Here is a 21,532-nt window from a genome sequence, read left to right as displayed (position 1 = left end):
TGGGAACAACCTAAATTTCTATCCATAGATTAATAAATAAAGAAAATGTGGCATATATATATATATATATACATATATATATATATATATCTCAACACTAATAAAAGAGAAAAATGGTAATTGGCGTACGAGCTACCCTTTTCATTGGCTAATCAGGGCTATATGCAAATTAACTGCCAACTAAGATTGGCAGTTAACTGCCAACAAGATGGCGGTTAATTTGCATATGTAGGCACAATGCAGGGAGGCGAAAGGGAAAGCAGGAAGAAGCCCCCTGCCACTGACAGTGATCGGAAACCCAGAGGGGAGCTAAGAGCTGGGGGGCAGGGCAAAGGCGGCCCTGGGGCCGCCTTTGCCCTGCCCCCCAGCCATGATCGGAGAATCAGGTGCCTTTTCTGCCCTGGCCAGTGATAGCAGGAAGTAGGGGTGGAGCCAGCAATGGGAGCTGGGCACGGTCGAGGCTGGCAGTCCCAGGAGCTAGGGGTCCCTTGCCTGGGCCTAAAGCGAAGCCCACGGTCGTGGGGCCGCTGCAGCTGCGGGTCCCCGCTGCCCGGGCCGGAAGCCTCAGCCAGAGGCGTCAGGCCTGGGCAAGGGGCCGATCCTGCGATTGGAGGGTGATGGGGGTCAACGCCTGAGGGTTCCCAGTATGTGAGAGGGGGCAGGCTGGGCTGAGGGACACTCCCCCCCCCCCCACACACACCCAGTGCACGAATTTCGTGCACCGAGCCCCTAGTATGTATATATATGTATGTATAGTGTGTGTGTGTGTGTGTGTGTGTGAGAGAGAGAGAGAGAGAGAGAGAGAGAGAGAGAGAGAGAGAGAGAAAAGTACTGTATGATCTCACTTTTATGCAAAGTCTAAAAATAATGAACTTGTAGAAACAGAGATCAGATTTGTGGTTGCCAGAGCAGGGGATGGGGTGGGAAAAATATGTGAAGTGTTCAAAAGGTACCAACTGACAGTTGTAAGATAAATAAGTTCTGGGATGTAACATATACCATGGTGACTTTAGTTAACAATACCGTATGGCATATTTGAAAGTTGCTAAGAGAGTAGATTTTTAAAGTTCTCATCAAGGAAAAATGTAACTATGAGAGGTAATGGATGTTGACTGAATTTATTGTGGCAATTATTTTGCAATATATACACATATATAAAATCTCATATTGTACACATTAAACTTACAGAATGTTATGTCAATTATTTTTTAAATATATTTTATTGATTTTTTACAGAGAGGAAGGGAGAGGGATAGAGAGCTAGAAACATCGATGAGAGAGAAACATGGATCAACTGCCTCCTGCATATTTCCCACTGGAGATGTGCCCACAACCAAGGTACATGCCCTTGACCAGAATTGAACCTGGGGCCTTTCAGTCTACAGGCTGATGCTGTATCCACTGAGCCAAACCAGTTAGGGAAATATGTCAATTATTTTTAATAAAACTAGAAAATAATGAAAGAAATGAGTGCATGTAGAAATGAGCAGACCAAATTACAGAACCTTAAGTGTTGCCCAAGTTCAAGAATTAAGAGAAGGAAAAAGCAAAAGAAACAGCAAATGTAGTTAGAAACATGGGAGAAGATCCAGGGTCCCATGGAGCCATGAAAACTAATGGAAAGAGCTTTATGGATAGTTTCATGGAGACTGATGGTAGTTTCAAAGAACTAAGTGGTCATGTGAAATTAGGAATGAGAAAAAGTATTCAGATTTGACTGGAAAGAATCTAGTTGAGAACTGGTTTTTATTTAAGTCATGTTCCTGATATTACTGCCAATTTGCTTTCTCAAAAACTAAATGATGAGAATGATTGTAAGTCTACAGGAATGAATTTATACTGTTCAAGGCTGAAGTAGGGTCATAATTGCATTTAAGTATATGAATAAGAATAAGTTAGTTGTTTAATGTGTTTTGTGCTGGGGTCCTACCCCAGCAGGTCCAGGGGTTCCCAAAGGTGTGGACGGAGTCAGCGAAGAAGGAATGACACGGAGACAGCGTTCAGTTGATCAGCAGCCTAGCCAGGATCTCCAGCCAAGATCTCCAGCCAAGTTCTGGTCTGGATCTCCAGAGAGGTTCTGCTTAGGATCTCCAGCCAGGTTCCGTCCAGATGCCGGGGTCCAACCCCAGTGGGTCCAGGGGTCCCCAAAGGTGTGGACGGAGTCGGCGAAGAAGGAATGACATGGAGACAGCGTTCAGTTGATCAGCAGCCTAGCCAGGATCTCTAGCCAGGATCTTCAGCCAAGTTCTGTTCAGGATCTCCAGCAAAGTTCTGGTTAGGATCTCCAGCCAGGTTCTGTGTCCATGTTCTCTTGCTAGGTTCTCCAGCCAGGTTCTCCAGGTTCTCCAGCCAGGTTCTGTAGCCATGTTCCCTCGCTAGGTTCTCCAGCCAGGTTCTGTCCAGGTTCTCCAGCCAGGTTCACTCACCAGGTTCTAGTCAGGTTCTCTTGCCATGTTCTATCCAGGTTCTGTAGCCAGGTTCTGTCTCTAGGTTCTTCAGCCAGGTTCTCTTGCTAGGTTCTGTGTCTAGGTTCTGTGGCCAGTTTCTGTCCAGGATCTTTTGCCATGTTCTCTCCAGCGAAGTTCTTCTGTCTCTGGGTTCTGTGTAGGTTCTGTGTCTAGGTTCTGTGTCCTGTTGTCTTGCTACATCTGTATTTATACCAGTTGATTCCAATCCTATCAATCTCTATTCCAAAGGTTAGGGCGTTTCTTATCTCCATTCCAGAGAGTAAAGATTATGTAGCTTAAGCATGATTGTTCTTAGTTAAAGTGATTAATTACCCACCTGGCACTTAGTTAAGGGGTTTCATTCCCTCCCTAACTTCAGGGGAAAATCCCTACCTGGGGAAACAACCTTTCTCAGAGAGGTGACCTTGGTTAAAACACATAGTGCCAAGAAGATGAGCAAACATATTAAGAACAGTATGCCATATATGCCAGGTCCCTTGAAACAGCAAGGATGGACTGGCTCCCGGCAGTTTTGCAAAGTGTTTAATGACAGTAAATATGTTTAAAGTGTGCACATACAAGAAATAATCATTAAATATAGAGAAGAACATCATGAGAGTATCTGACCTTAAGTACCTTTAAGAAGACCATAGGAAATCATTATAAATTTATGTATGTATCATAGTTTTAGGAAAATAGGAGAGTGAGATATCTAGGTTCTTTTAAAAGCCTTGTTCTGAATTCTTACTTGTAAAGAAATTGAATAATGTATCTGAAATGCCAAGAAGAATTCCTAGAACATAAAGAGTACTAAAATAATATTAGACATCTTGCCACCAGCTCTAGATATTCATTCAGTCATTACAAAAATGTATGTGCATCCTCTGTCTTAGGTATTAGGGAAAAATTATTGAATAAGATATTATACCAACACCCCTTACATCCTAGTGGGGGAGACATATTACAAAGTAAACAAACATATGAATAATATAATTATAATTTATTAGTTGTTATGAAGAACCTAAATAGGGGACAGAAGTGCAGAACACCTAAGGGCCCTGGGGAAGGCTACTTCTCAAAGATCTTTAAGAATGCCATCTCAGTGAGTTCAAATACTGGGAAGAGGATGGATACCAGAGCAAAGCTGGAGAGACAAGATGGAGTTTGTAGACACTATTGACAGGACCTGCTGAGATATTGGATATGATGAAGGAGGGAATTTGGGAAAAGATATTTATGCCATGGGCAATGGGGTGCCATAAAATGAGATAGGTAATCAGGTGGATAAGGCCTAAGAGAAGTGTGGGATTAATAAATTAGTATTTGAACTCACTGAGATGAAAGTGCCTGGAATAACTTTAAGTTGTCATACCAAAGTATAAAAAGGGTGTCCTGTGGAGTTAGAGAAAAGGACACACAGTAATAAATACAGTAAAGAAGCAATTATCATTATTCATGGAATAATAAGTCAACATATGAAAAAGTGGGCACAACTTACTTAAGTACCAGGGGTACTCAGATAACCGTTTGTGGAATGAATCAGGAGAGGTTTCTTATCTTACATGGTCTGTGGCAATATACCTAATGGCTCCTTTGAACAGATATACAAAGTTTGAGAATGTAGCCAAAGCTCTCCTTTATTGCCATAACAAGGTTTGCTGATTTGTGATCATTTCAAGTTGTTCTTGCTGAATGACCATGTCAATAGTATTTTCGTCCAGGGGAAAAAAAATCCACACTTGGCTAGTGCTGAATTTTAACATGCAGAGCCCAGCATGAATTCCTAGCTTCAGTTTAACTAGATTTTTCTTTCTGAGACAAATAAGCCAACATGTTAAAAGTTTTATTTAACATCTGACTTGCCTTCAGTCATTAGACAGAAAAATTAAGGCTGCAAGTCTGAATTGCACCTGTGATAAAACCAGTCACTGGGAATAAAAGATTTGATGTATTGAATTTGTACCAGTTAGAGAATCTGGTTATGTTTTCATTTTTCTCAAGTCATTTCCTTGAAAAAAATTCAACCAACTATGCACTTTGAGTACCTTTGCAGGACTTTTTATGAGTAGAATTTTTTTAAGGTCCATTAAGCCAACATTGTAGTACTTTCACTTCTGTATTTTAAGTTGTGCTTTCCTTTTATCTTTCATGCACAATTTAGCAGGTGAACACAAAATATTCAAGTTCTATTTCCACCTGAAATCCTAACACTAAAAACTGGTTAAAGCCAAAAAGGACTTCCATGAATTAGTAATAAGCACAGGGAGGTGATGATAAAGTAGACCTAAGCTGTCACTGAACACTTGTAAGTATGCATCCATAACTAGGGTCAAGGAAAGGTCCTTTTGGTATCTTAATCAAGTGCCATGCATGGGTTCATTCTCAGGACATTCCAGAAAGGTAGGCATTTTACAGAATAAAGTACTGAAATTTAGAAAGATCAAGTAATCTGACAAGAACATGGGTGGAGCAGGATTTAAATTCAGGTCTTCCTCTATAGCTTTTTCAACTACGCTACATCACCATACAAGGAGGTTAGGTACCAGCCCATCAAATTAAATATAACCCACAAGGAGAATGAAGAATAGTACATACTACAGTTACAGCTTTGGAAAACCCAGCATTCTTTCTGGGTTTGGGACTTTCTTGTGGGAGAGGTGAAATTTTCTTGTCCCTAGCCCTTGTTGGTGACCCCAGCAGCCTTGGTTCCCCTGGAGGTGAAGGTGAAGAGGAGAGATGGCTAATGAGTTAAGAGGCATCTGTTGATTTCCAGTGCACCTTTTCTTAAAAGTGACTGGAGAAAGTATTCCAGCAATATGAGGGAGAAAAAATTCAGAAAAAGGAAAGCATGAGGCCCAGGAAATAAGGAGAGAATCCTTGGCCCTGGGCCATTCAAGAACCTGGGGACTTATGGGGTCAGTCCTTGGTGACAGCCCCTGCTGTTCTTTTGTGTGTAGGCTCCCTTGGCCCATTCAGACTGGTGGCTCTTTCTTTTCTGCCCAAGCCAGGTAAGGCTGGTCCTCACAAAGGACCCCTAAATAACAGTACTTGGTGGGGTTTCTCATAGTCACTTAGACAGCCACCTCTTGCTGAAGTCTTGCTGCCCCCTAGTACCATCTTGGAGAAGGCCAGTCAGAAAACCTGTCACTCAGGCCCTCTTCCCAGGTGTCATATTTGGTTAGTCCCAACCTCTACACCCGTGTCAGAAAATACAGTTTCAGTTCTTCATGGTCCTGGCCCCAAGTTGCAAATGTGTGGTGTTAAACAAACTCTGACTCCTGCCTCTGTATTTGAAACATCTTTAAAGCGACAAATATTTAAAAATGAGAAGAGGTAACGTAAAATGTTGGATTTCATGCTTCTCTTAATAATGCAGGAAATCTGGCAATATTGGCCCACAGACATGGAAGGCAACAGCTAGCTCTAGATGAATTGGGTCAGTTTCCTTCAGGTGGGGCAGACACTTCTCAGTTACCACAACTCCCACCACTCCTATTGTCTTATATGCAAAAGGTTTTATTCATTTCAAGTCCCCTGTAGGTATTTGAGTCTGCAACCTCTACCTAGACCACACCGCAGAGCCACATTTATTAGCTTCTCTCTGCTGAATAAAGAGAGCCCCAGTTTGGAATACAGAAGTTCTAATTCTAGAATTCTCTTAAAAGGGATGAGAAAAGAAGGAAAATAAAACACAAATTGACATTTTTTTCATTTTGCCACCTACAACAGAAGAAAATGTGCTTAGAAAAGATGAAATACTTGCCGATGGATACATAATTCTAATCAGAATTTGAATTCAGGACTTTCTGCATTCAAAGTCCAAATCTTTTCCAATTCATAATGAAAAAGAGCATTATGAAATAGAGCAAAAGTTTAATATATTTCCTCAAAAGGATAGTTTATTGATTCCACCCTGAAATACTTAACTTTATCTATGAAAAGAGAAATTCAAGTGATCACTTGTCAAAAGAGTGAGCAGATTGTCATTGCTTGTGTTCTATTTAAGTTTTCCCAACCTCCTACTTGACAACCAAATTACAATGTATTATTATACAAATATTTTCACTATTTGTAACCAATTGATAAATGCCAAACAACTATGATTTGAGGATTGCTAATGTATTTGTGATATATATATATATATATATATATATATATATATATATAATGCATATTGACACATACACACACATATATATATCACGCATATTAAGACATACACACACACACACACACACGTGTGTGTGTTCCCAAAGCAGGTGTCTTTCGTTAAAATGATCAATAACCAGAATATAATGTAAATTTCTATAAAAATATGCCATTACTCATAAAATACTAATGACAAAGGTTTATAGACTTTTCTATTCTTAAATTTACTTTTATGGCCAAATTATATAAGTGTTAAAAACTTTTACTCTTTTCAATTTTACTTGATAATGGCACAAGCCTGGTATTGGTTTAAAATAAGACATAAAACAGAAACTAAATTACATAATGCATTTTTTTAGGTTATATCCCCAGAATGGTGTTTTACAATCCTCGTAATCACTTAATCAAATAGCATGTTAAAATGCATCCTTAGGCAAGGTATGGTAAGGAATGTCATCAAACGCAAGTTAAATTGACATATTTCCATAGAGCATTTATTTTAACAAATAAATGCTGAATTGATGTAGATGCACAGAATATCAAGAATTACAGAATTTCTGCCGAAAACCGGTTTGGCTCAGTGGATAGAGCGTCGGCCTGCGGACTGAAAAGTCCCAGGTTCGATTCCGGTCAAGGGCATGTACCTGGGTTGCGGGCACATCCCCAGTAGGAGATGTGCAGGAGTCAGCTCATCGATGTTTCTCTCTCATCGATGTTTCTAACTCTCTATCTCTCTCCCTTCTTCTCTGTAAAAAATCAATAAAATATATTTTTTAAAAAAAGAATTACAGAATTTCTAATCTCAGACAAACCATGTAGTATGTGTGGGGAGGGAGAGAGGGGGCATTGATTATTTTTTATGGGGTGTAGATGCAAGATTCCTTCCAGAAAGATTTCTTCAGAATTAACAGTCAAACCAAGATATGTGACCGGCAAATAGGTACTCCATAGTAAAGCCTTAACAAACCCGACTACATTGATTTCTTGGAAAGCTAAAATTATTTTTAGAAAACCAATATTCTAAGATAAAGGTTACATAACTAGAATATTTATTTTAATAATTTTTGAGACAATTCTTTAAAAATGAGATATATTTCTCTGTTTTAGTAAATAGACTATGGTTTAAAGTTTTCTTGACCCCTCAAGATTACCATCTGTGACAGTAAATTTTGTGTGCCAATTGTCAAGATATTTGGTGGAACATTGTTCTGGGTGTGCCTGTGGGAGTTTTGTGAATTAAATTAACATTTTAATTGAAGACAGAGTAAAACAGATCGCCCTGCCTAATGTGGGTGGTCCTATCAATTACGACTTGAGTAGAACAAGAAGGCTGAGTGAGAAGTAACTCTTCAGTCTGACTGCCTTGAATTGGTACATCAGTCTTCTCCTGCCTTCAGACTTGAATTGAAATATTGGCTCTTCTTGGGTCTCAACTCTCCTGATCTTGGAATGAAATTTACACTGTTGGCTCTCCTAGTCCTCAAGCCTTTGGACTCAGCCTGGAACTATAGCATGTGAGCCAATTTCTTTTAGTAAGTCATGTTAACATGAAGGGGAGCTGAGTGAAGACTAAATAGAACTCTCTATATTACTTTTTATAAATCTAAGATTATTTTAAAATATAAAGTTTAACAAAACAGTGAGAATTCTCCAGGAAAGAGTTTGAAACTTAAGGAATGATTCTCAAATTTTAATAATTTCATAAAGTGACTTAAAATAATGTGTATAATTAGGAACACATTACCATTCTAGGAGATTAAATGGAAATTGTATCTCAAAACACAGTAAAAAAAAAAAATACAAAGAAGTGGAAATCCTGAGTGAAAAAAATTTATTTGGAAGACATATCTAGGACAAAAAAAATATGTGAATTATTTATATTCTAGAAAAAGGAAAAATAAGAGTTGAATAATAAATAATAAAATATACAGAGGAAAAATACCCTGACCTGAAGAAAGAATAGAGCTGTTAGACTGACTCATCAAGTCTGTAGAATAATTCATGGGGAAAAAATTCCAATATATTGAAGTATACCCTAATAAAACTTTCTGAATTCCAAGAACATAGAGAAAATCTTACAAGCTTCCATCTGAGACCAAAGGTTATTTTCATTTGAAAGGAAATCAAACTAGCATCTGGATTCCCAATAACAACACTAGCAGTTAAAATATAGTAAAATAACATTTGCAGGGTTCTCAGAGGAAATGAGTCCATTCCAAGAACCCTATAACCACATATCCTATATAATAAAGAGGTGATATGCAAATAGACCCTCACTCCATTACACCGTCACAAGATGGCTGCGCCCACAGTGCAGGCAGGGTTCCCGTAATGAGCGGTCAGTAGGAACCTGAGACTGCAGGGTACCAGGCCGGGCCAGGGGACCTAAGGCTACACCCCCCGCCCAGTGGGGCTTGACAGGGGACATCAGGCTGCGACCCCCCCCTCCCCCCGGCGGGGCTTGACGGGGGTTGGGCTAGCCAGGTGTAGATCTCACCCAATGGGGGTGGGGCCAGCCGGGTCTGGGTCTCATGCAATTTTGAGGTGCATGCGGGTGGGTGGGGACTTGACTCTGGGTCCCACGGTGTGCCCCAGACTCTGACAGGAGGAAGATTGTCATATACATTTTACTAATTTTCTTTCATCTCTGACACTTCTATTATAGAGAAAGGGCAAATATTAAATATTTAAAATATTTCCTCTAATTCCCTTTTAATGTGCATGAATTTTGTGCACCAGGCCACTAGTACTAATATGTTGTTCATCTGACAATAGAAGGACATCTGAGACATATAAGGATTATAAGAATATACCCCACTAAATGGAAAGTGAATTGAAACATGATTGAAGTAAAGAATGATGAAGAATACAAGAAATTGTGATAAGCAATGAATCATATTTATATATGATATGATATATATATATCATATATGATTTATATATATATAAATATATACATATATACATATATATATACACACACAAACATATACATCAAAATTCACTGGAGTGGTTATGAGAACATGAATAGGAATTGTATTATTAAATAATTTTAAACTTCTCTAAGTCCTATGAGGTAAGAAGATATTGATGAGCAAATGAAGTTAGAGGAAGAAAAAAAAGCTTAATATGTATTAAATTAATAATTGCAAAGTTCCTCACAAATATTATTTAGAAACATTTAATTTGCAATGATTATAGTTTTAAAAAGTCTACTTATTTATTTGCTACAGAAGATAATTGCATGTGGCTTTACTATTTTTAGTTCCCTGAACTATTAGTTTTTCCTGTTTTATTTTCTTTAAAGTTTCTCAAACTGTGTATTGTTTTTGATTGTTTATTTTATTAAAGGCTAATGGGGTGTGTTTTTGACCACAGTTCTCCTTTAGCATGGATTACACAAAAATATTTATCTTTTATACTTGCTGTCCACATAAAATAAATACATAAGATTTTTAATGCTATAGAAAAACTATTGCCACATGAGCACGACCACCTCCATCCCCCCTCAACCAGTGATAGATGAAATAGTTCCAGAGAGTTAGTGGAATTAACTATTTATAGTAAAGTTCAGGAAATTGCTACTTTAGTTCGTCTAATGGCCCAAAGATCATTTACCTCCTAAAGGTAAATAGGTACTTTATGGATAAAACTGGGCCCAACCTGTGGTTGATCTCCAGATTCCCTCTTACCTGCATAAAAATCTGATACCTAGAATCTGATTCTGTCATAGCTCTTGCCCTTACGTGTCCAATTATTTCCATTTTGGAAAAAAAATTCATTGGAGGCCTAATTAACTCTGGGATGGCAAGTGGTATCTGGACTTCAGGGGCAACCAACAGAGAGTATTTAATAACCTTGAAGAAAGACCACAGTATGGTTGCATTTCCATAAAGCAAAACAAAATAAAGCAAAAAGAAAAAGTAAGTCCATATCTATGAGTTCAGTACTTTACTCCATACATGAATAAATAAAGTAACAAGACTTTGATTCTTTGGAAGTTTGTATAGCCTCTAGGTTTTTCTTTTTGCCTACAGCAACAACTTCTTATTTATTTAACTTTAATTCAACAAGCACCTATTGCACATCTCCCCTGTGTCTGATGCTAGTGGGCATGAGGAACCATTGGTTACAATGCTGGAAAATACAGAACGGGGCATATAAGAGATCAAGAAAAGTCTCAGAGTATGTTTGCATGCCTGAGTCTTATGTTGTTTTTCCCCTCCCTTTCATTGTATTTTAAAAACGTATTTATTCAAGTCTCACCCCACAAGCAGCAGCTAAAAGCTGTCCTTCATGACCACCACCACATCCACTTCCTAGTACTTACCGTTATCAACCTGATAGTCTCCTTCCTTCAACTTTATATACAAATAGAAGCACATAATTTTTATTTGTGGAATCATGCTGTATGAATGGTTTTGTCACTTGGTTTAAACTAATGATAAGTTTTGGTCATTCCAATTCTTTACATATATGTCTAGGTCATCCTTTAACAAAATTATTGTAGGATACTTTTTAATGGGCATTTATTTTATTCTTTTTTTCTGTACTGTATCATGCTGCAGTGAAGGTCATTACAAATATATGCATGAAAATATTTTTAAAGAATAGATTTCTATTAGTGGACTTATTAGGTGAAAAGTTGTATATTTAACATTTTGATGTTACAAACTAGGCTTTACCAATGTATACTCCTATCTATGGTCTGTGAGAAAGCTGATTTCTTGCAGCCTCACCAATGCTTTATATTGTATCATCATTCAATCTAATAGAAAAAAAAAATCAGTTTGCATTTCCTTGATTATTCAGACTTTCTTTGACCATTTGTATTTCATATTTTTTATTTTTAAAATATATTTTTATTGATTTCAGAGAGGAAGGAAGAGGGAGAGAGATATAGAAACATCAGTGATGAGAGAGAATCATTGATCGGCTGCCTCCTGCAAGCCCCCCACTTGGGATTGAGCCCACAACCTGGGCATGTGCCCTTGACCAGAATAAAACCTGGGACCTTTCAGTTCACAGGCTGACGCTCTATCCACTGAGCCAAACCGGCCAGGGCTCATCTTTTTAAAAATTGTTTGTTTGTATCCTTTTATTATTCCTCCATCCAGTTTTTTAAAATTTTACTCTTAATTTCTTAGACTTTTTAAAAAACATGCTTGATATTAATCCTTGGTCTGTTAAATATGGCACTTGTCTCTTTGGTTTTGGTTCCTGAGGATGTTTTATCCTGACATAAGATCAAATCAGCTGTCTTTTCCTTTATGTCTGTTGAGTTTAGTCAATTACTTAGGAAAATCTCCATCTTAAGCTCATAAAACTATATCTCCTTTACATTTCTCCATACTTCTCTAGTTTTGCTTCTTACTGTTAGGGTTGCTGAAGGAGGAACACACGAGGCCAAGTGGTAAGGGATTATAAATTTATTAGGTCATCTGGATACCAGATGGGCTGAGCCCCCAAATGGCGCCAGCCCCCAAAGACGGGGAGTCAGAGGTTTTTAAAGGACTCTAGGCGGGCTTTTTCTGTGCAGAGAATTCTCTGTGCAGGTCCGGGTTCTGGGAAAGTCCAGAGGGGAGAGAGAATGGTCTTAGCAAGTGGAATGTGGTCTAAGCAAGTGGAATGTCCGTTGTGAAGTGGCCTAAAGGTCAGTCCCCAGGGGAGAGGGTATTCATTCAATTATTTGATCAAACCTAACGCATATAGTGAGTTGTATTTTTAAGGATTAGTCAGAGCAGCCACATGAAGAAGACTGAGAAAGGCTTCTAAACATTTATTTGAGGTAATTTTCCCAGATTTTAGAAATTGAATGAGAAAGAAACAAAGTGCCTTGTCCTTTGAACTTCTTGAGGACATTATCTGTGTTACAGCCACGGATATATTCAAGTGTACCCTGATGTTTCCTCTTCTTGTCTATTTCCTCTTCCAGTCTGCTGATAACTGGGCTCTCTCTAGTTAGTTATCTGAAAGACTTCATCCTTCTTTCATTCCCTGACCTGTCCTAACGACTGGGAAACCAACAATCTCCTTAAGCCTGGGAGAATGAAGAAAAAAAAAAAGGAAATAGATCATAAGAGCCTTCTAAGCAACTTGTTAAAGAGGGACAAAGGAGAAGTGAAAGGCCCTTTCTTGCCCCTGCCTTATGTGAATCCATATGAGGCTAACTTCTCCTCCCATCCCTCTGCATGAAGCTCTAACACACAAGGTCAACACTCAGGCCCGCTATGGGGAAGGTAGTTCTCCATCACTTAAGTCCCATTGCACCAGTTGTAGCAAAAGCCGTTTCAGGACCGCCTTCTCTCTGTTGTTCTCCAAAGCCCTGATCTGGGGATAAGCAAAAGACAAAAATCTAGAACAGGAAACCTAAGAGTCCTTTATCTTGGAACGCCCTTTAATATCTGAGAACATACTTTTTGCTTAATCTGATTTCAATGGTACACGTCATGTAATTTATCTTCCAGAACAGGGTGTTCTGTTTCTACATCTTTCTTCCATTGTCTATGGGACTACTAAAAAATTGAAAAAACAAACAAGTTTTTTTTACTCTTAGCAAAATACTTAATACATTTAAACAAAACATGACTTTTATCTTGGCTAAAAACGCAAACAAAAAACTCCATGAGTAAATTATTTCATTGTGTAAGCATGGGAAGTGGTCAGGAATTTTGCTTTCCTCGGATACAATGCCCACCTCCACACCCCCTTAAATAAACATCTGTGAGAGGGTTTGGAGCTGTAGGCCCTGCCTTCTTAACAGGGCCTCTGACTTGCCTGGTCTCTCTTTTGAAGGGAGCATGAGTGTGATTCCAGTGCTACTGTCCCTTGTCAATATCAAATAAGTGTCCGGCCTCCTACAGGATGCCCGCCTTGTGCTTTGCCTTCCTGGTTGCTGAGGCCTTTAAGATGTGTGCTTCAAGCAGCCGAACCACATGCTGCAGGCTGGCTGTGGAGTGCACTCTCGTTGCCAACCCTCAAAATGAGAGCATACATAGTACTTCCAAAACTGCCACTAATAACCTCTTACAAAGGCTTCAGTCTCACCATGTTGTGAGTATATGTCTGAGCCACAAAAGGGTGAGAGAGCGAAGGTGTTCATTCAGACAATTACTGGCCATGAGTAACCATTACCAGTCATCTTCGAGAATGCTATGATTTGCAAATTTATTCTTACACTCTAGATTGTCTTTTCACTCTCATGTTGAAGTGCTTTGAAACACCAAAGTTTTAATTTTGATGAAGTCCAGAGTAGCTATTTTCTTTTACAACTTATGCGTTTAGTGTCATGTCTAAGAAAGTATTGCTTAATCCAAAGTCATGACACACCTATGCTTTTTACAAATAGTTTCACAGTGTGTTTTTGTTTTGTTTTGTTTGTTTGTTTTCACATTTAGGTGTTTAATCCATTCAGAATTAGTTTTTGTGTTTGCTGTAAGGAAGGGGCCCAAGTTAGTTTTTTACATGTGGATATCCAGTTTTCCTAGCACCATTGTTGAAAAAACTATCTTATCCTCATTGACTTATCTTGGCATCTGTGTTAAAAATCAATTGGCCATAAATGTAAAGGCTTATTTCTAGACTGTCAATTCTGTTCCATTGATCTCTATATCTATTCTTATTCCATTACACACTTTTTAAAAAATTTAGAAATAACTTTTTATTGTAATGTCTATAGCATAGACATGGATAAAGTTGACGCTTGTCAAGTTATCTGCCATAACAGAAGGATTTTAGATTACCCCACCTTTAATTTTAACAAGCATGCTGAGATCAAGCAGCTTGTATATTCAAAAGAGCTAGGATGTCTTTCAGAAAAAAATCAGTATCTATTATGAGTAAACTATCCATGAGGCATGTATTCAGGTCTATCAACATTATGTAGCACCTACTAGGTACCTGGAATTCTTCTAATTGTTGGGGTCACATTGCCCAGAAAGCAAGGCATCTCACAATCCAGGCTTCTGGGAGCTCTATTACTCACTATCTTGATTACTATAGCTTTGTAGGAATATTTTATTTAACAAATGTGAGTAATTAAAATTTGTTTCTATACTTCAAGATTGTTTTCTATTCTGGGCTACTTGCATTTCCATGTGAATTTTAGGATCAGTTTGTCAATTTCTTAAAAAAGTCAACTAGGGCCAAAACCGGTTTGGCTCAGTGGATAGAGCGTCGGCCTGCGGACTGAAAGGTCCCGGGTTCGATTCCGGTCAAGGGCATGTACCTGGGTTGCGGGCACATCCCCAGTGGGAGATGTGCAGGAGTCAGCTCATCGATGTTTCTCTCTCATCGATGTTTCTAACTCTCTATCTCTCTCCCTTCCTCTCTGTAAAAAATCAATAAAATATATTTTAAAAAAAAAAGTCAACTAGGATCTTGATAAGAATTTGAATCAGTAGATTAATAATATTAAATCTCCTAATTCATGAATATAGCATGTCTCTCCACTTATTTAGGACTTATTTAGTTTCTTCCAACAATATTTGTTAGTTTGTGTAAAAGTTTTGCTCTTTTGTTGATGCATTTCTATTAGTTGCACATTAAATTGTTTTTAAATTTCATTTTAAATTACTCATTGCTAGTGTAGAGAAATACAGTTGGTTTTTAAATATTAATATTATATCCAGAAATCTGCTGAACTTATTAGTTCTAATAAAATTTTAGTGGGTTCCTTAGGAGTTTTCTATACACAAAATCACGTCATCTGTGAATAGAGATACTTTTACTTCTTTCTTTCCCTCTGGGTGTCTTTTATTTCCTTTGCTTGCCTAATTCACTGGCTAGAGCTTTCAGTACACTATTTAATGGAAGCAGACAGATCAGATATTGTCTTGGTTCTGATCTTAGGAGGGAAGCTTAGGAGGGAGTAACTATGATATTAGCAGTGAATTTTTCATAGATGCCTTTTATAGTTTTGAGAAAATACCCTGCTATTTCTAGTTGGTTGGCTATGTTTATCATAAGAGGGTTTTGCATTTTTTTTCAAGTGTTTTTTTCTGTCTATCAAGATGATTATATGGTTTTGTCTTTAATTCTGTTGGCATGCTATATTACACAAATTGAATTTTGATGATAATCTAACCTTACATTCCTATGATAAACCCCACTTGAGATTATATATATATATATATATATATATATATATATATATATATATATGATACTTTTTATATATTGATGTATTCAGTTTGATTATATTTTGTTGAGGATTTTTGCATCTATATTCATAAATTATGTCCATCTGTGGTTTTCTTTTGATGTCCTCAAGGTCAATGATTTGTTTTCCTTTCGGCTCAAATCTACTATTGAGATCCTCTCGTGAATTTTTCTTTTTGAATACTATACTTTTCAACTCCAGAATTTTCATTTGATTCTTTTAGATAATTTCTATCTCTTTATCAGTATTCTTTGTTCGATGCACCATTCCTATTATACCCCCCTTTAACCATTCTTTAAGTTTGGTTCAGGGCCTAGTATGTTAACTTAGCTGGTTTGAGGCTGGATGATCTGCTTCCCTCTGAATGATGGGAGTGTGCTTAAAAGCCTAGAAGTGCCTGAGTCATTTTTCCTACCTTAAGGTAAAATAACATGAGGATTAAGCCAATATGTATAAAGGAGGACAATGATGGGAAGAGATCCAAGGAATGTGTTGGAATGCTGATGGTGACTTAACATTTGAATCAATCAGCACTGAAGTCTTCCCTAATTATATTTTCAGTTATATGAGCCTAGAAATACCCCTTGTTAGGAGAACTTGGCTTGTGAATGAAAGTATCTAATCGTTTTAACTAATTACTAAGTAACTAATAGTTTTAACATGTAGCAAGGGCAAAACACTGTGTCAAATATTGAGTTTTGTCATTATATTTGTCTAGTATATATATCTGTTGTGTGTTTTTCCTAATATGATGTATTATTTATATCATTTTGTACATACAGATAATTATAGTACATTAATAATTAAAATGGTATAGAAAATGTGCTACCTGGTATATTAGGTGAGGAAGAATAGGCAAATGTTGAAGAAAATTTATCAGCATTTAGAATGTTTTGTTGCTGATGACACTATTATGTTTAATTCAAATTAGAAAATTGTGGTTCTTTCTCTTTATATGAGTAGGCACCAACTCTCCTTGCCCTAAGACAATTATTTGGGGATGGGGTTTTACAAATAGTTTCAGATAGATAGAAAATAAGATAAAGATAAACAAAGGGTGATAGATTTCCTGAGCCTGTTTGGCAAGAAGTGGAAAAGAAAAATATAACGAACTGATGAATAAGACATGGGAATAGAATTAACAGGGAAAGGAGAGAGAGAGAGAGAGAGAGAGAGAGAGAGAGAGAGAGAGAGAGAGAGAGAGAGAGAGAGAGAGAGAGAGAGAGAGAGAATATGAATGAATAGTGTGTCCTAATCCTAAAAGAGAAGAAAACAATGTTGGGAAAATATATTGGATTTCAGGGGGGAAATATAGCTTTGAAAACTTTTGTGGCCTCATTATATTTTAGTTTTGAGCAACCATGGACTTTTGGAATCACCATGTGGTCGATATGACCTCATTATTTAGGGATGGATTTGCATATCTTTGACCCCCACATGTGTTAACTCTTGACCCCAACTGTGAGACACAGGGGTTTCTCTCTCTTTCTGGCACACAGCCTGGCTTCCTTTCTTGGAATATGGGGAGAAACAACAACACCGAGAGGACAGCTCTTCCAGGGCACCGACCAGGGAGGCAGGCCGATCCCTGCAGGACTGTAAACAAGTTCCTCTAAGCCCCGGGCAGGGAGCTTGAGTCTGTCCCTTCTCCCTTATTATATAAAAAGACAAAATGGACATTGCATGTGTCAATATGCACACTTCGTTGGCCTTCGACTTATATTATGGATGTTGCCCAAAATAAGGAATGCATGAGCTTCCAGCAGAGTAGACAGAATACTGTGTATGAATAGACCAGGATATGTTTTTCTAAAAATACTTTTTAATTAGGCACCTTGGGCCTGAATGATTACATTCCTGCCATTTCATCCACACTTGTATTAGATCCTTATATATTATTCTACTCTTCAAATGAAGTCAACAAGGGGACAATAGTTAAGGATCACAGAATCCCAATCAAGCCAGTGAGGAAATGTCAGTTAGGCTATTCAAACGCAGTGAATGGTAATGTTAAGTCACTATTGGCCATTCCTGGCCTAGCAGTAAAGCGCAAGCCTGTAGGAGTTGATAGAGTAATAGGTTATTCTTGTATGAAGGAAAGGCTAAGAGAATGTTAAACAGACTTGCCAGACAGAATCAGAAGACCGTGTTTAAAGTCTGGCTGTTCCCTGCTACTCACTAGCTATGTGATCTGGGGCAGCTCAGGCAGTACATGTCAGGTGTTATCATCACCTATAAGATGAAGATGATAAGAACACCTTTTCCTACCTTCCATAAGGGTTCTTAATGAGATTCAAATAAAATGACACATGAGAAACCGCTTTATAAACTACAATGTGCTGTCCATTAATTTTTTTATGACTTTCTAGATTTGGATGTGTGTTTCTAAGTGCCAAGGGATATTTGTTTATGAAGTCCACAGACTATTTTTTTAAAATATATTTTATTGATTTTTTGCAGAGAGAAAGGGAGAGGGATAGAGAGTTAGAAACATCAATGAGAGAGAAACATCGATCAGCTGCCTCCTGCACATCTCCCACTGGGGATATGCCCGCAACCCAGGTACATGCCCTTGACCGGAATCGAACCTGGGACCCCTCAGTCCGCAGGCCGACACTCTATCCACTGAGCCAAACTGATTTCGGCAACACAGACTATTCTTAAAAGACATCATAGTCAATCATTTCAACCTACAGTGGGGCCTTGACTTACGAGTGTCCCGACTAACGAGTTTTTCGAGATATGAGCCATCTCTCGGCCGATTTTTTGCTTTGAGTTGCGAGCTAAAATTCGGGTTACGAGCCAGCTTCAGAGACCCCACCGCTAGTTGGCACAGCGAACATCACAGTGAACGCCACAACATCAGCCCAGCATCACGTGTCTCACTCGTTCACTTTATGATTTGACATACGAGTAATCTGAGTTACGAGCTCCATCACAGAACGAATTAAACTCGTAAGTCAAGGCCCCACTGTATTTAATTACGTAACAGATCAATTCTACTAACAAAACTAGTATAATTTCTCTCTCTTTTTTTTTCTTCTAGCACTGCTGAGACTTATAAACACTCTAGTTAGCAGGGGACAAGGATGAGAGTAGATAAATTTGGAAAGTTAATGAAGTTAGTGAATAGGCCCCAACATGATAAGTAGTCCCTGAATAAGAGTAGCATTGCTAAAAATTAACAAGACTATCATCAGTACTCTTATTCAGGTCTTGATACTTTCTAATCACAATGCAGAAGAATAGAGAATACACATAATAAATATTATTCTAATGTTTTCTTTAAATGTAGTAAATTTTGTATGAAGCTAGGGCAATATGTGGTTTAAAAATAACAGCTGTTTTATGACTTTTCAAAAATTGTTCTGCTCCAGGAAATGTAGCTAAGAAAACAACTCTGATCGTGCCCTGCCTCCCATTTGCATTTACTGCTAAGCCAGCTAAGTCCAGAGAGGCTGAATCTTATCACAATATCTGTGTTTGGCACCACCAAATAATTTACTCACCGAGGCAAAGAAAAAAGAAATTCTCAGGAAAACACTTATTTTGTTTCCCTCACCACACAGTGTGGGGCACAGATGCTCTGGACCCCTGCCTCTACTGCTCTGGCTGCCTTTGGATATAGATCTGAAACATCCAAATTCAAGAGAGCCCTGCTTTTTAAGGAACAACAGAGAGAGGGAACCCCGACAAATAAATCCTATGAATAAGAGAATTATAAATAATGGCATAATATAAGTCTGAATAAAATAAGGAACCAGAGTGCAAACAATCAGTTTTTCCCCCAAGTCCCTGAGGTCTGGGAAAATTATTATTCTAAGACTGTTAAGTATGTGTGTGTGTGGTGGCGGGGGGGGGGGGGGGGGGGGAGTGTTATGTGTGTTTGCGTATTCACAATCTTGAAATACAACAAATATGGGAAAACAATTATTCTAGTATATAAGAAAAAAATAGACAATTTTTACAAAATAACTATACTGGTGAAAATAAAGGTATTTAATTGATTAATTTTGAAATGCATTTCATGGATGAGTAGGACCTCTGGTGTTAAACTAGAGAAAGTTCACAACTTATATATCTTACTGGCAGAAAGAGAAGCAAATGTAATTTTCCAAAAGCTTATCATTGGAGGTTGTGGGCCCTTGTTTTGTGACCTTTCCTCCAACACTTGATTTTCTCCCTCTCTCCTTGCCTCCTCACTCTCACAAGTATAAATGAGGGCTACTATGTGCTAGGCACTATCCACATGAAAGAATATTGTCTTTGTTGTTCTGATTACTTAACGTTACATATTACATGTATTTCTGCAATCCTATATGGGGGGAAAAAGCAAGATTACAGTATACATATAGTATACATATTTTAAATGTTTCTATCTTAGCTTAAAATTCATTTGTTAATTTTATAAAGACAAAAAGAATGATGAAAACAAGACCTCTTAAGTGTGTCCCATGTCATAACCCAATAGTGTAAGATGCCTCAAACAATAAAGTCAGGAGGATTCAGACAAAAAAACAATGAAACGTAAAATTGCTAGGACATCTTTTTTTTAAAAAAAAAATATTTTTATTGATTCCAGAAAGGAAGGGAGAGGGAGAGAGAAAAAGAGAAAGATCAATGATGAGAGAGAATCATTGATTGGCAGCCTCCTGCATGCCCCACACTGGGGATCGAGCCTGCAACCTGGGTATATGCCCTAACCAGGAATTGATCCATGACCTTCTGGTTCATAGTTCGACACCCAACCACTGAGCCACGCTGGCTCGGCTGCTGGGACATCTTGTGATTTTTCATCATCATACCAATAGAGGGTTATCGAACTCCCCAAATGCAAGCATCTATTAGCAAGATGATTTTTTGAGTGTGTGTGATCAGATGATTCCTGAAAACAGAAAGATAAATATCTGATGGACTTTTCTCCCCCTCCAATCACAGAGGGTTTCACATTATTACTTCATGAGCTTTTTAAAAATATTGACTAGGTGGGAGCATTGTTAATCTGAGTTTTGCTATTCTGACAGTTCCTCAAGCTGTGGTGCAAATCTCTATTTCTTCCTTACCTTGTGCATTCCATCCTTCCCCTGAGCTCCCTTTGTGAGCAGTGGGAATCCCACACATAATGCCATGAATCTCAGTAAACACTCTTTGTTTCTATATGATTAATGGCATTGCACCTAGTGCCATACTAAGGCATGGAAATATACATGGAAAATGATACAATATTTTTCTCTATTATTTTGTTTATGGAACCTCTTTGAAAGCCTTGACTTTGCTAATTGAGAAAGTCAGTTCAACACAGAGGGTGCAGCCATTATCTTTCTTAGAATATTTTGTTAACTCTAGAAACATGTCTAATGTAATACTGGTAACAATATTTACATATTTTGGGGGTGGTCTATTTAATTTTCCATCTAAATTTATGAAAAGCTAATTAATTTTCATGAAAACATTTCTTTGAAGTATTTAGATTTGTAAGAATAAGTCAAACTTCTTCAATCAGCATCATAGAGCAATTAGAAGGCAGCTGTATAATTTGTTACAAAGTGAAAATAAATGTGATGAATATTGTGCTTGAGTTGGATTTTGTTTCACACCAGGTGAATAACTTTTATTTAGAAGTTTTCCTTGTAATTCCAAATTATTCATTAGAATTGTTTTTTTTTCCTTTTCCTTTTTTAAGAATTGTTTTAATAGTCATTCTCACCACACAATTCATGCAGTATCTACTCAGCCACCCCAAAGATTCAATGAGCTTCATAATTCCAAACAAGTT

The 21,532-nt window shown here is 37.8% G+C and overlaps 1 protein-coding gene across 2 annotated transcripts in view; it reads left to right on the top strand.

The window, feature by feature from the left end:
* KCNN2 (potassium calcium-activated channel subfamily N member 2) overlaps positions 1-21,532 on the top strand; it is a 364,306-nt gene that overhangs the window by 191,860 nt on the left and 150,914 nt on the right. The window lies entirely within an intron of this gene.

This window comes from Myotis daubentonii, chromosome 4 (assembly GCF_963259705.1).
Source record: "Myotis daubentonii chromosome 4, mMyoDau2.1, whole genome shotgun sequence".
In the NCBI taxonomy this organism is placed as follows: domain Eukaryota; kingdom Metazoa; phylum Chordata; class Mammalia; order Chiroptera; family Vespertilionidae; genus Myotis; species Myotis daubentonii.
This window is presented reverse-complemented; position numbering and strand designations above follow the sequence as displayed.